Consider the following 14,858-nt stretch of genomic DNA (forward strand, 5'->3'; position numbering starts at 1 on the left):
AAGCAGAGAGCTAAGGCCTGTTTAGCAAAGGAGCTGACCTGGTACTGTTTATGGTCTGAGGACAATAAGAACAGTCATATTCAAGTAGAGACCTGTTGTATAGTAAGGAATTTGGCTAAACTTTGGTCCCTGGGAGGTAACCTCTAAGTCAAAAGAATTTTCTGAGTGAGGGGAGTGTCTTTGTTATTCATGGATGCCCTCTCCTTGACCATGACTGAGTTTATGCTAATGAGATGACTTAGAATGGGGACTGGCTACTCTGGAAGGACCAATCGTGTGATTAGAGCATTGCGGTTTGATCTGTGTGATGTCAGGCTGACCTGTGGGGAGGGGAGGAGCCTTAGAGATGGAGTTCAATCATGTGCTAATATCAATCATGCCTATATAATGAAACCCCAATAAAAACTATGGACACCTGGAGCTCAGTTGAACTTCCCGGTTAGTGATGCACATTGATATGCTGGGAGGGTGATGTGTCCTGAAGACGTGGAAGCTCTGTATCTGGGACCCTCCCACACCTCACCCCATGTGTCTTTTCATTGTTGGTCCCAATTTGTATCTTTTATATAAAACTGTAGTTATAAATATGGTGCTATTCTGAGTTTTGTGAGTTGTTAAAATGAATTACAGTACTGAGGGAGTAGTGAGAACCCCAGAATTTGTAGCCAGTTAGAAATGCAGGTGGCCTGGGAACCCCAGAGCTTATGGCTGGTGTCTGAGAAGAGGAGAATCTTATGGAGGACTCTGCTTTTAACCTGTGAAATTTGACCTAATTCTGGATAGGTAGGTGTTGGAATTGACCTAACTCTGGGTAGATAGGTGTTGGAACTGAATTTCCTATTATTCAGTTGGATTGCAGGGATAAGCAAGATGGGTATGGTTTCTTCCCTGTCAGAGTGACTAGTCATTGCCTCAATACCTGTACCATTGGGTAAATTTAATTTTTACTTTAAACGAGATTATGTTTAAATAAACAGCCTGAGGGAAGAGGGCAAATCACCAAAAGGCAGCTGATTGCATGGGGATAGAGGGGGCTGGGAGTGAGTTTTGCCTTGCTGTTAGGAGAATAGATGGCTGAATGGAGGTGGAACATTATGAATAGATGGTAGGCATGTGAGAGTCAAATGATTTTTAGCATTAGGTAGTGATCTTGCTGAAGTAGCCCCTACAGAAACGTGTGTGGATTTTGTGCCTGAATGACAAGGAGCATTGCCCCTCACCTCCCCTCTCCTGACTATACAGGGAACCACACACCAGTTTCACAGCATACTTATCCTATGTGACCTCCAGATTGCAACTGGAGAATTCAAGCAGAGAAAGAGATTAAATTGGCTGGACAGGGTAACATTAAACATGAATAAAGACTATACTTAATGTTTCAAAGCTTGGTGGACCTCCAGAACCATTTGAGGGTACTTTGTGAACCTACAGATTCTACCCTAGACTCTTTTTTTTCTTTCTTTCTTTTTCTGAGACAGAGTCTCACTCTGTTGCCCAGGCTGGAGTGCAGTGGCGCGATCTCGGCTCACTGTAACCTCCGCCTCCCGGGTTCACGCCACTCACCTGCCTCAGCCTCCCGAGTAGCTGGGACTACAGGTGCTTGCCACCATGCCCGGCTAATTTTTTATATTTTTAGTAGACAGGGGGTTTCACCATGTTAGCCAGGATGGCCTCAATCTCCTGATCTCATAATCCGCCTGCCTTGGCCTCCCAAAGTGCTGGGATTACAGGCGTGAGCCACTGCACCTGGCCCCTAGACTTTTAAAATCAGACTTTTTAAAGGAGGATACTTAAGAATAGGGCTTCCAAGATGATTCTGAGGGGCTGCCAAATCTGAAAACATCTGGTCTACCTGACTGTCAAACAAGGATGTCTCACAAAGCCTCAAAGAGATTTGTTATCAACAATTACCATTTTGCTTTGCTGTCAGGATATTATTCTTCTGAATGGACCAGTTTCATTTCTAAAGCTATAGATGTAGAGGATCTTGCTTTCCTCTTCTCCCATCTGTGGATTTTTATTCTCAGCTTCATTCATTGGCATCTGAAATCTTGGGAGTTAAGATGTGTTTTTCTTTTTTTTTTTTTTCCTTTTTTTTTTTTTTTGTTGGGGGAGTAGGAGTGTCAAGTCTGCCTTGTATGGTAAAAATAGAGTGGGTGCTTTTGGAGAAAATTTCAAGGATGGGGTAGAAGGTAGATTTTAGCCATCAAAATCATTTGAGCTAACCAAATCAACAATAAATCACAAACTCCAGATTTTTGTTTAAAGGGGAGGAGACCAAGGCAGTGGATGTGCAAATTAGCCAGGCCACGACTTGCTGGCTCTTGTTCATTTTGTAAACAAAAGCAGGCCTGAATTCAATCAAACATTACTTGTTAAAGTAAACTAGCAAAAAGCTGGTGAAAATTAAAGTAGAACAGAAGATGGTTTCAATAATTTCATTCTCCAGCTTTTAGCTTAAAAAAAAAACAAAAACCAACAACCCACCATTCCATTCTATGGGGCATGTCCTCCCTTTCAAGACACTTTCATGAAAACCAAACAGTTTTTAGTGGGGGTTATACACATTGAAAAATGCTACCTGTAGTATTGGGTTAATTGCCTTCAGAACAAAATTCTGAATACTATATATATAACTTTGACAATATTTTTGTAGGCTTTTAGAGACTTCTTAAACAAGAGAAATGGGACTCAATGCATTGGCTAGCTGAGGGTCTATGTTGTTTGATAAATATCATGTGCCTGGTATGCTATACTTGTTTGAAGTGACACTGAGAGATTAGTTGTTTCTAGACATTTTTTGGTTAAGTCTTTAATGTATGCAGAGCTGTAGAGTTTCCCCTCAAAAATGAACAAAGCCTGAGGAGTTTTGCTCTCTGGGACTAGAAACAAGTGGACCATTGCTTTTGCCTGAGGTAAAGTGTTCCCCTAAGGTGACAGGTCTAAGCTGTCATTTCTCAAAGGGGAACAGTAGGAATACTATCTCAATCCCAGGGGAGTTCTAATTATCGAGGCTTAACTTCAAAGCTTCAGTAGAAATGCAAGTGGAGCTGTCATTTTTGGGGTTGTGGGGAGGTAAGAATCGAGAAAGCGATTTCTCAGAGTTTTGGGACTGTGTTTAGCTGTCCAGTTGTCCACCTAGGCCAAAAGTAATCCTGAGTCATTGCCTGAAACTCCCTCCACCTGTGTGCTTGTGTTACGTTCCAGCAACTGAAAGAGGTGTTGATTCATTTCAGGCCTACTCTTTCTGTGATGAAGTTCAACCCACCACAGAGGACTCAGGGGAACTACACTGTGGGCTCTAGGTCTGGGATTTGTTTTCTCTGTGCTTTTCTGTGTTTACTCTGCATTGTCAATTATGAGGTAGATATCACATGTGTTTAGCCGAAAAGATAATGCACAGTATCTCATAACAGTGTAGAACAAGGCGGGGTAAGATTGTAGGCACAAACCAACTGTTGATGATAAGACACCAAATGAAACAATAGCAGCGCTGCTGTGCTCCGGAATCAGCTACAGGAGGCAAACTTTGCAATGGCCTCTGTGAAAATGACTCACCATCATCAAACCATGGTTAGGAAGAGCTTGGGCTGCTTCCTACTCAGGTCCATCAGTTGACTGTCGAATACTCTCAACTTGGGGTGGATATAGAAAGTGCCCTGTCTACTCAGAGGTTTTATGTACTGGAAGAGGATTCATTTAATGCTTAATGATAATTTGGATATAAATTTATTACCAACTAATCTGCTTGAAATTCTTCCGTTGTGGGTCTTCTTAGAGACAGTCAGCTGGATGAAATAACCTCTTGTCAATTCCCTCTTATCCTATGGGCCTATGATGACTTTTTTCATTGGCATTACAGAAGTGCAAACTGTTTTGTCCGGACCCTTTAAATATCAGCTATGGGCGGAGCTTTTTCCATTTGAGGCTTGTATTTTTGTTCTTCAAGTTGATGGTTCTATTTTGATACATACTAACTTGTTGTCCTCTATCCTGGTACTCATCTATGGCATTGACCCAAAGACCAGTTACAAAAGTGATGGGCCTGGCAAAAGGTCCTTGAGGGGAGAATGTCCTGGCTCATACTTTAATAGTCAAAGGAAACAAGGGCAATTTCCTAGCACCCCTACCTTGATGCCTGCCCTCCTGGGGTGATCAGGAATGATATTTTCATTGTGTTATACCTCAGCTTTTACTTCTTTGTGTTTATTCCATTGCTGAAAGAATCAGAACATTACTTTTTCTAGCACACATTGTTTGTCTGAAAATACACCTGGAGAACTGCCCAATTTGGAAATGACTTAAATTACAAAAAAAGCACAGCTGTCTTTAACAGCTCTAGGAGTTCATGCAACGAGCCTACAATTTATTGAGTAGGATTAGATGCTTATTGCCTATGACACTTTAAATACCATTACATTGAAGTTTATACAAGAAAGTCCAAGTTTAAAACTGGAATCTTAGCAATAACAGCTGGGCCATTTGTTTATGTGATAGGCAGGAAAGAATGACTTCTGTAATCTTTCTATTTGGCTGCAGGATTCTGCTTAGGGGAAAAAAATATGGGGAGGGGGAAGAAAGAAGCTAATTTCAGATTGTCAAGCTGAGCTGAACACTGCTGGCTAATTTGTCCCTCATGTTAAGACCTCTGCCAAGGTTCCTCTTGTATCCTCTTGCTCTCTCACACCTGACAAACCAGTACTTGAAATACTGTAGCCCACCTCAATGACAGCAAGGGGTATGTCACTAGCTAGCTTGCAGCTCTCTCCCCCAGGCGGCTCACATTCCGCATTTTGTTTCTAGCATGAAAGACTTTGTTTTAAATCATAATAGCAACCAGGCTGTAATCACATTAGAGCGCACATGGGGAACTTGCAAAAAGTCATGTGTTTTGGATTTGACATTCTGATTTATGGTTGTGTGCTCCAGTTACACAGCTGCAATCTCATTTTCCGACAAAGATGTTTTCTATTTTTCTATTACTTTGCTTCACCCTGTCTTTATGTTGGGGAAAATGAAAGCCACCAGGTGAAGTCATAACATAAGTAAAAATGTTTTTGTGTTTGGGTTGGAGAGCGTAATAAATGGTGTATACTGGCATTTCAAACACAGCTTGTTATTTTTGAATAAAAATGTAAAGGGAATTGCTTACTTAAGGTAATCGCAAATTAAAGAAGTACTCAGAAATTTGTTTGTAAAACCCAGAATTATCCTCCAAACTTTCTGTCTCTATCACTCGATATTAACATCCCAAGAGGGGAGTTGGACAGTAATGTTCCATTTTGGATGTGTAGGTAAACTGAGCTCCCTGTCTGGTATGCTTATTTCACCAAACTCAAAGACGTTCAGGGTTGGGAACTTGTAAAGACAATCTCTACCAACCTATTCATTGTGCAAATGAGGAATGTGAAACAGAGATGTATAGTGACTTGCCCAAGGTCTCACAGCTGGTTAGCCACAGAGCTTATACTGGAACTCAAATTTCTTTCTTCCCAGTCCATTTTCCACCATTCCTTTTAAATGCAAGTTGAACAGCGCTTTTTGTGGTAAGCTGACTACTACTACAAAGAATATTCCAAATAAGACTTCTGTTAACATAGAGAAAAGAAAACTTCTTTTACTTTTTTGTTATTTCCTGAGGTCTAACATTTTTTATTGTGAAGTGTGGTGAAAATTCAGACCCATAACTCATTCAGCAATATACATGACACAGTATTCTATCTTGGTCTCATAACTTGGGTTATGTTATTAGCAATAAATATAACAATCTTGAACTCAGATGTATTAAGATTTAACACATTTTAATTTTTTCACAACATTTGAATAATTCCAAATATAGTTATGTTTTTGGCAATCCAATAAAATCTTGATGAAGGGATCAAAATATTTGTATAAGAACATTTAAAAATATATATAATGAAGTCATGCATGGATATAAGCAGTTTGATTGACGTGGAGATCTCTATAAAGAATGAGAAGAACGCTGTCCAGGCGCTGTGGCTCACACCTGTAATCCCAGCACTTTGGGAGGCTGAGGCGGGTAGATCACCTGAGGTCAGGAGTTCTAGACCAGACCGGCCAACATAGTGAAACCCGTCTCTACTAAAAATACAAAAATTAGCCGGGCATGGTGGCAGGCTCCTGTAATCTCAGCTACTCGGGGGATCGAGGCAGGAGAATTGCTTGAACCTGGGAGGCAGAGGTTGCAGTGAGCCGAGATCACGCCATTGCACTCCAGCCTGGAGGCCAAAAGCAAGACTTCGTCTCAAAAAAAAAAAAAAAAAAAAAAAAAAAAAAAAAAAAAAGAATGAGAAGAACAAAGAACACTAAAGCTCTATTGTTTGGGTCATTATTTTGATCCCCATTTCTCTCTTACATAGATTTGGTCTTTGCTTTAGGGGGGATTTTGGATCCTATGGTCATTAGGTCACCATAGTTTTCTCATAGGAAAGGAAATCCATATATGCAGTAATTAAATATGTTTTAGTAGGATTTTCTAAATTGCAGATAATGATCAAACTGCTCCTTATTCAAGGAGGAGAGAGAGAATGGGAAACCAATAGTTTTGTTTATTATTTTTAGTTGAATACTTGTAAACAGATGCTACATCAAAGTTTTAGATTCTTATATGGGAATAACACTTACCAGTGGACATGTATAGTAGTATGTATAGTGTACTTATTTTTTGGGCTGATACCCCTCTCCCCCAGCCTCTATTCTCCCCCTTTTCTGCCAATAGCACCAAGATTTTCCTTTTGGGGAAGTTACTCCTATTCTATTCTCATCCATGAGATGAATATCATATCATATGAACCCAAAGAGTCAGCTTAAGTCAATCACCTTATTCCATCTGTTCCTTGGTGACAGTGATGGTATATGATGGGCATATGATGAGTAATGTGGGCCAATGAGATTGAGTCCAAGGGCTTATGGGGATGCTGCTATTCAATGTGCTATGTTTGAGAACCTACCAGTTATTCTTTTTTTTTTTTTTTTTTTTAATTTTAAGTGGAAGAACCTGGAGCACCTTGTGAAACTGACATTGAGGAAATGGCATGGTAAAACAGTAAAAAAAAATTTCTTGTTACATGGAGTGAGCTGCTTCATCAAGCTTCTGTTGAAGGCAATCCTACTGGAACTTTTAGTCAAATGGAATTTTTTTAAAATCTCATTTTAAGGTTTCCTGGCACTTGTAACTGAAAGATCCTAACTGACACAGCAGGAAAGCGGAAGGGTGGCAGCTGTTCAGTTAGGGCATAGTTCTCAAGATTGTCCTTTAGGAATGTGTATCTTTGTGGGATCTCATCTATCTCATACAAGGATTGCATTGATGCATGTAGTGTTCAGTAGCATGACTGACCAGAGTGGAAGTTCCTGGAAATTTTAGCTATCATCATGATGATGATGGTGATTATGATTGTTAAAGACTGGGTTAGGAAATGATTTTGTAAATACAATGAGAAGAAGAGCTTTAAAATTTGCCTAAATTTCCCCACTTAATATTAAAAAGGAGGTGTGCTATTAAATTTTAAGTTTTTCTCAAACTCTCACAGCTTTTTTTTGTGGGTTTTTAGTGAATTTTGAGCCCCCTTTTCCCTCATCTCTATTACTTTATGATAATGTGAAGGCTCATTGTTATGTGAACACACTGTTATGAAACAATACTCTCAGACATAAGCAGCTTTCCTTAAACCAAATCAAAAATACTATTTCTATTGCTCATGATTTTCAGAGGACTTCAGAGGACCCTGAAGCATGGGGTGCTGTGAATGCCACTAACTAACTTCATTAATCACACTTATAATGTAAAGGGAGAATTTTCTACTTTCTATAAATAATCTAAAATTTAAAAGTTTGTCAACTAAAACATTTGTAAAATTTGTATTGATAAAGTCCTACAAATAATATGACTCCTACCTTGTTTGAAATAGTTTTGTCTGAAGTTTTGTCATAAAATGGAAACTACCTATACACATGAAGTTTGCGGGTCCTTGAAAGAAAGGGTTTTTTACTTCTTTTTTCTTTTTGTCCTAGTCCATTCAGGCTGCTGTAAAAAAAATTACCATAAACTGGGTGGCTCACAAACAATAGAAATTTATTGTTCATGGTTCTGGCAGCTGGGAAGTCCAAGATCAAGGCATCAACAAATTTGGTGACAGATGAGGCCTCGCTCCCTCAAAGACAATAGTCTTATCACTCTAACCTCATGTGGCAGAAGGAGTAAATGAGCTCCCTGGGGCCTCTTTTACAAGAGCACTAGTACTACTTATGAGGGTGGAGCCCTTATGACCTGATTACTTCCCAAAGGCCACACTTTCTAATACCGTCATCTTGGGAGTTAGAATTTCAATATATAAATTTTGCGGGGGACACAAACATTCAGTCCATTACACTTTTAGTGCCATAATGGGATTTGGTTTTTATTATCAATGACCTACAGGATGTACATTTTAATCTTAAAATAATCTAGGGCAGAATGTGTGTTCATGTAACTCAGTTTGTCACCATTTTTTTCACCATCATCATCAGGACTTAATGCCTAAACATATCCTGAGTATGTTTAGCATACATACCCTTGTGCAACTCACCTGAGAGTGGAAATGAAATGATGAAAGCACCCTGCACTCTTGGCCTAGGTGCACATTTACTGATATTACACATTGAGCAGAAGAGACTTAGCAAGAAGCTAATGAAGCTTAAAGTTCAGGTACCTGTACTTGCATGTTCCTTCCAGGGACCTGGGAGGGACTCTGGCAATTTTTACTTGTAAATTTCTAATTTTTTTTTTTCCAAAATAGGGCTTTCCAAAATTGTATCTGCCTCAGGCCTTACAAAAACAGGGAATATCTTGGCATCTATGTTTCTGTTGAGAGGTAGGAGCAAAAGGAAAGCTTTAACTCCCAATCCTGGTGTCGTTTCCAGGCACAGAGAGTTTAAAATATTCCTCTCTTCCTCACCATGTGCAGAGAACACTGCATTCAGAAGCATTACCTGCAGCTCATGTTAGTGAGAGACAGAGAGCTGCAGTACTGTGCAGCCATTCCTGGTTCATTAGCAAAGCAATGGGTATGTAGATGCAGAGAATAAGGACTTTTGTAATTTGTCATTAATCCTGGGATAGGAGGATAATAATACAGGACAAGTGCAGCATGCAGGCATGAGAACATTGAGAAGAGAACCCATGGGAACAGAAAGAAAATGAGCATAACTACACCAAATACAGATTTCTGTTTTCAACAGACTAGTTAAGTGTTTGTGTCAGTCTTTTGTGAAAAGAATTGGGACTTACAATCAGAAACTGCACATACTTCGAAAACTGCAGCTTTATGTTAACTACATCGTGTCTGTATAGTAAGCTAACCATATAATACAGTATTCTACTATACTAAATATGAAGTAGAATGTATTTGTCATTTCATAGCACAAATCATTCATATAAGACATTTCCTTAACATACATAACATATGATACAAATTTATTTAAAATACACTCAGACTCTTCCACATCCACCATATCAGTAACAGTCACCTCCTTAGGAGGGGTAACTCATGTCCTCCATTTGCGTCATATTCTTCCTCACCTTTTTCTTTCTTTTCTTTTTTTTCTTGAGAATGAATCTCACTCTGTCACCCAGGCTAGAGTGCCATGGTGCAATCACGACTCACTGCAGCCCTGACCTGGGTGCAAACGGTCTTTCCACCTCAGCCTCCAAAGTAGCTGGGACTACAGGTGTGTGCCGCGACATCTGGCTAATTTTTCAAAGTTTTTTGTGGAGATGAGGATCTCCCTATGTTGCTCAGGCTGGTCTTGAACCTCTGGCTCAAGCAGTCCTCCCACCTCAACCTCCCAAGGTGTTGAAATTATAGGAGGGAGCCACTGTGCCCAGCCTTCCATACCTTTTTATACATATGTTTACTTTTTCAATTGCAGTTAAGTGTAGATATTATTTTATCAACTTTTAGGGCCACATTTTAAAAAGTAAGTATCTAGTATTCTACAATATAGATTCTGTAACTTTTATTTTAAACTCAAAGATATATTAAAGATCTTTTCGTAATGTACATGTAGATGCTTCTTATTATTAACTACTGTATAATATCCTATAGTGTGATCATACTGACATTAATTTATCCATTCCCTTATTGGTGGAACTTTTGCTATTACATTCAATGCTGCAATGAATATTTTTACACATTTTTCTGCATATTTGTGTGTGTTTCTCTAGGAAAGACCACAAAAACAGTAGAATTTCTGGGTCACTTTACATGTGAATAGAAACTGTCAGATTGTACTCCAAAACTGTTCTTCTGGTTTACAGTATTCTTACCACATATGTGAGTGCCCAGTTCCCCATCTGCTTAGTAATATACAGTGTTATCAATCTTTTCAATTTTCTTTTTTGCTAATTTGATGAGCATAGTTTTCTGATTATTGGATTATTTAATTTCTGAGTTAATATTTTTATACCTTTATAAGGTTTCTCATTAAAGAACAATTCTGAATATTTTTATATTTAGATACTTGTAATTATAACATCTATTATGGGCAAGATTCTGGAGCTCAAATTGATAAATAAGGTAAGCAGCCAGGTCAGAAGGCAGTCATACAACATTTATTTCTGGCTGGTTGGGCTGTGTATTACATCCAGGTCAGAGATGCTTTCTACTTCAGCTATCTGAGGGAAGACAGGAGAGGTGCTTAACTAACCTTAAATACATCTGATAGACATAATTTAAGTAGGTTTAATTTTATACACATGTATTCAGCAGCTACTGTGTTCACAGCCCTAAGATTAAAAGATAAATCAAATATAATACTTACCTTCAAGTATAATAGTGAACACTGATAGTGTAAAAAAAAAACAGTTTAATAGCAAACACTGATTGGCTAAAAAATAAATGCAATACAAGAACTGTTTTGATGAGGGACAAATGACATAAAAAATGGGTTCTGCTGGCTGGGCGCGGTGGCTCACGCCTGTAATCCCAGCACTTCTGGAGGCCGAGGCGGGAGGATCACGAGGTCAGGAAATCGAGACCATCCTGGCTAACACGGTGAAAACCCGTCTCTACTAAAAATACAAAAAAATTAGCCGGGCGTGGTGGCAGGCTCCCGTAGTCCCAGCTACTCGGGAGGCTGAGGCAGGAGAATGGCGTGAACCCAGGAGGTGGAGCTTGCAGTGAGCAGAGATCGTGCCACTGCACTTCAGCCTGGGCGACAGAGCAAGACTTCGTCTCAGAAAAAAAAAAAAAAAAAAAAAAAAAGGATTCTGCTGAAACTTCAAGGAGAGAGCTCCAAATGGGATCTTAGGGCAGACATCAGAGCCAGTGTCTGTGCCCAACCTTGAAAACATACAGATTTCATGTGGCAGGGGGATGGGGAAGGACACTCAAAACTGAGAGAAAAGAAGAGCACAGAGGCTAGATCTTGGCCTAACTAGTGTGTGAGTGAACTTTGAGGATGGGAGTTAATATGGGACATAAGCCCAGGAAGTTCTCTGGGCCTGAAATATACATTATTCTGTAGAACAGTTTTTCCAAGTGCAGATCACCTACAGCTGAACTGGAGGCTGCTCATTTAAAACATACACTCGCAGCTTCACCTCAACCAATGAGATTAAAATATCTAGGCTGGGGGGCCCAGGGATCTTCATGTTTTACAATATTCTCCAAGGATTTTTAAAAATTGCGTTCGATTTGAAATTCGCTCTTGTAGACAATGCTGAGTCTTTGAAAAACTTTGGATTCTTCTGGGAGAGAACTAAGGGAATCAACCATTTAGGGAACAGCTTGCAGGTGGTTAGGGAAAAAGAAAGGGAAGTGACCCTGAAAACAATCCTATTGGCTAGATGCCCTTGGGACATACTGTCCTTCAGATTGCTCTAATATCAGGATGTATGTTGGTCAAAGCAGCCCAGGTCAAAAGCAGAGATGCATTTAGGGCCATTTAAAACCAATATTAGCCTTAATGCTCTTTGAAAGAGGCATAATTAGGAATGTAAAAGTCGGGTTACCTCTGATTAGTGAGAAACAGAGTGAAGGGTGAATCCATTAGAGGCTTCGTGTAAGACATTCACACTTTAAGAACATTGCTTTGATGGCTTTGAAGGGGGTGGAATGGGGGAGAAAGGCAGCAGAACCAGTTCTTACTTCAAAGACCTATTACAGCCTTTTTCTTTTTAGGGCAATACTCTTAAATGTTTTGAGTAGCACTAAAAGGTTTTTTAAATTTGAATATAATGGATTTGGCCATTTGCAGGTAAATTTTGACTGGCCATAAGATTAACTCATACTATGATTCAACTAATGGTTTTGAAATTGTTTGAATTTGCATATATGCATTTATATTTTCATTCACATAACTCCAATGGGGATCTTTATTCCCTGTTTGGAAATGAAACAGAGGTTAAGTGATTTCCTTCAGTAGATACTAGAAACCGGGTTTTCCAAATCCTAGTCTAGGGTTCACGTCTCAAAACTCCTTGAAGAAAATGAAAATATGGTGGAGATGCACTTTGGCAGATAAGGAAATAGTTCTCCGTCCCTTGCAGATATAAACACTTGGGTATATAAAGCAATCTGAGAAATGGAGGAGAATCACTCACAAAGGAGTTCGAGAGGCCTGGCTAGAGGAGGCAGACATGGTTAATTAGAAAGGGCCAAGCTGCTGAGCAACCTGAAGATTCCCCCTGCCAGTAGAAGCTCCAGTACAGAAGCTACAGTTTGATTGCTGTAGTAAACAATCAGGGCAGAAGACACCGTGACAAAATATTCTTCAATAGGGGAATCTGCTTATGTAGAAGATACTCACAAGTCAGGACAGAAAGGACCGAATTAAAGTGGGGAATGGGCTTAAAGAGTTTTTGGGGAGAGAAGGTTCTTACATTAGGCCAAGCCTAAGGTACAATAAAAGGAACCAAGAGTTTAACATCCATGGTGTACCTACCAAGTGCTGGGCACTGTGCTATTTACACACTTGGGATTTAGAGGGACAGATGGGATCCAACAGATGTAAACTTTCAAATGTTGTCCTATTGGAAGTGCTACAAAAGGAGGGTCTTTCATTCCATCCTTCTCATTTCCTTCCTTTGAATTGCATTTGTCCAAACAAATTCCACAGGTAATACATTGATTTATGTGAAAGGCAGTTCATAACAACATCTTGATTTTTTCATTAAAATTTTTTTTATTAGTCTCTATGTCACTGTATCAGGGAAATTAAGACCAGAGCATATGGCTATATAGACCCACTATGGTTTGCTTTTTATAGATATCCGTTTAGGAAACAAGTCTTGAAAATCAATAATATTAATCTCTGAAGTACTCCTGAGATTTTCAGTGAATGTGTAAAGACATTTGACTTGTTTGTTTTGTTTTTAATACAATTAAGTCCATATTTATATGGCTCACTTCCTCAGTTTTTTTAAGGACAGGTTGAAGAAGTTCAAGGTCTTATGCTTTGCCCCTAAAGCAACTGCACTCTTGTTTGGGAGAAAAACACACATAAAATGGTGACCTAACAGGTAGAACACACTAAAACTCAGTAAAGACGGATGGCATAGAAACCATACTAACCGTATTTGAGTCCTCACTCTACCACGTATTAGTTGTGTGATTCTAGGCAAATTGCTCAGTCACTCTGTGTCTCATTTTTCCCATCTGTAAAATGAGAATAAAAAGTTAATTAACACATCTACGGGTCTTAGGACAGGAGCTCCATATTTATTATTTCTTAAGAAGATGTATGTAAATAAAGTGTGAATTTTTGAAGGGAGAGGTTTCTTTGAGTATGAATACTTAGGGGAATTTCCATGGACCACTTAATGGATCAGGTAGAATTTGAGCTGTGAATTTCAAAAATAGTAGAAATATATATATATTTATATCTAAATATATTTGCAGTTACTGACTCCTTTCTGAAGCCAAGTTTATATCCACTGACCTCTCTGGCAAGAATGCATCCATAATGGTTTGTCTTTCCATAATCAGAAATTTTTAAGTTATAAAATATTTATTATAAAACATGTAGAAAATATGCAAGTACAAAAATGAAACTATAGTTCTACTTTATCCCTTGTTGAAAGTTTGTTGCATTTCCTTCCTATCTTTTTTTTTCTTCTATGCACGTATTTTAACCAAAATGTGGTCATATTATACATGCAGTTTTGTATCCTACTAGGACAGCATTTTCCATTGTCATCAATTATTCCTGAAAAACACTGTTTTTAATGATTATGTAAGCAGACAGGGAGGGTCTCCAGGGACTATAGGAATTTAATCAACTCGAGCAATCAGCCTGTTTTACAGCCTCCTGCCTTGCAGCCTGTTTTTTCCCTAACCCTGTGTGGAATGCGGTAACCTAGTGGGCTAGAGCTAGGTCCTGACAGACCCAGGCAACTTATAGATGAACCAGAATGAACTTTCCTCATTACCATGCCAAAGTCTCCACCCCAGGAGGAGATGCAGCTTTATTATCATAACATGTGCCCTATGTGCTGGCAGGATGACTGACTGAGTCCATGCCCCTGGGACCCCTCCACTATGTGCAATGATGTACCCTCTACCCTCTTCATTGCTCCATAAAACCCTCCCCTCCCTTTCCCTCAGCGAGATGCTGCTTTGGAGAATCCTTTCAGTGCTCTCCTTACCTGTGACAAGTAATAAAACTCCTATAGATCAAAACCTGCATTCTTGTGGAGAGTCGTTTGTTACTTACCCCATGAACAAACCCTGTATTTTTTCTGGTAACAGTTTTGGATCATATGATTCATCATTGTTTATTTATTGTTATAATTTAGATGTTACAGCTTTTCACTATTATATAAAAAATACAATACATATTTTTCTACCCAAGTCTTT

This window comes from Pan paniscus, chromosome 15 (assembly GCF_029289425.2).
Source record: "Pan paniscus chromosome 15, NHGRI_mPanPan1-v2.0_pri, whole genome shotgun sequence".
Classification (NCBI taxonomy): domain Eukaryota; kingdom Metazoa; phylum Chordata; class Mammalia; order Primates; family Hominidae; genus Pan; species Pan paniscus.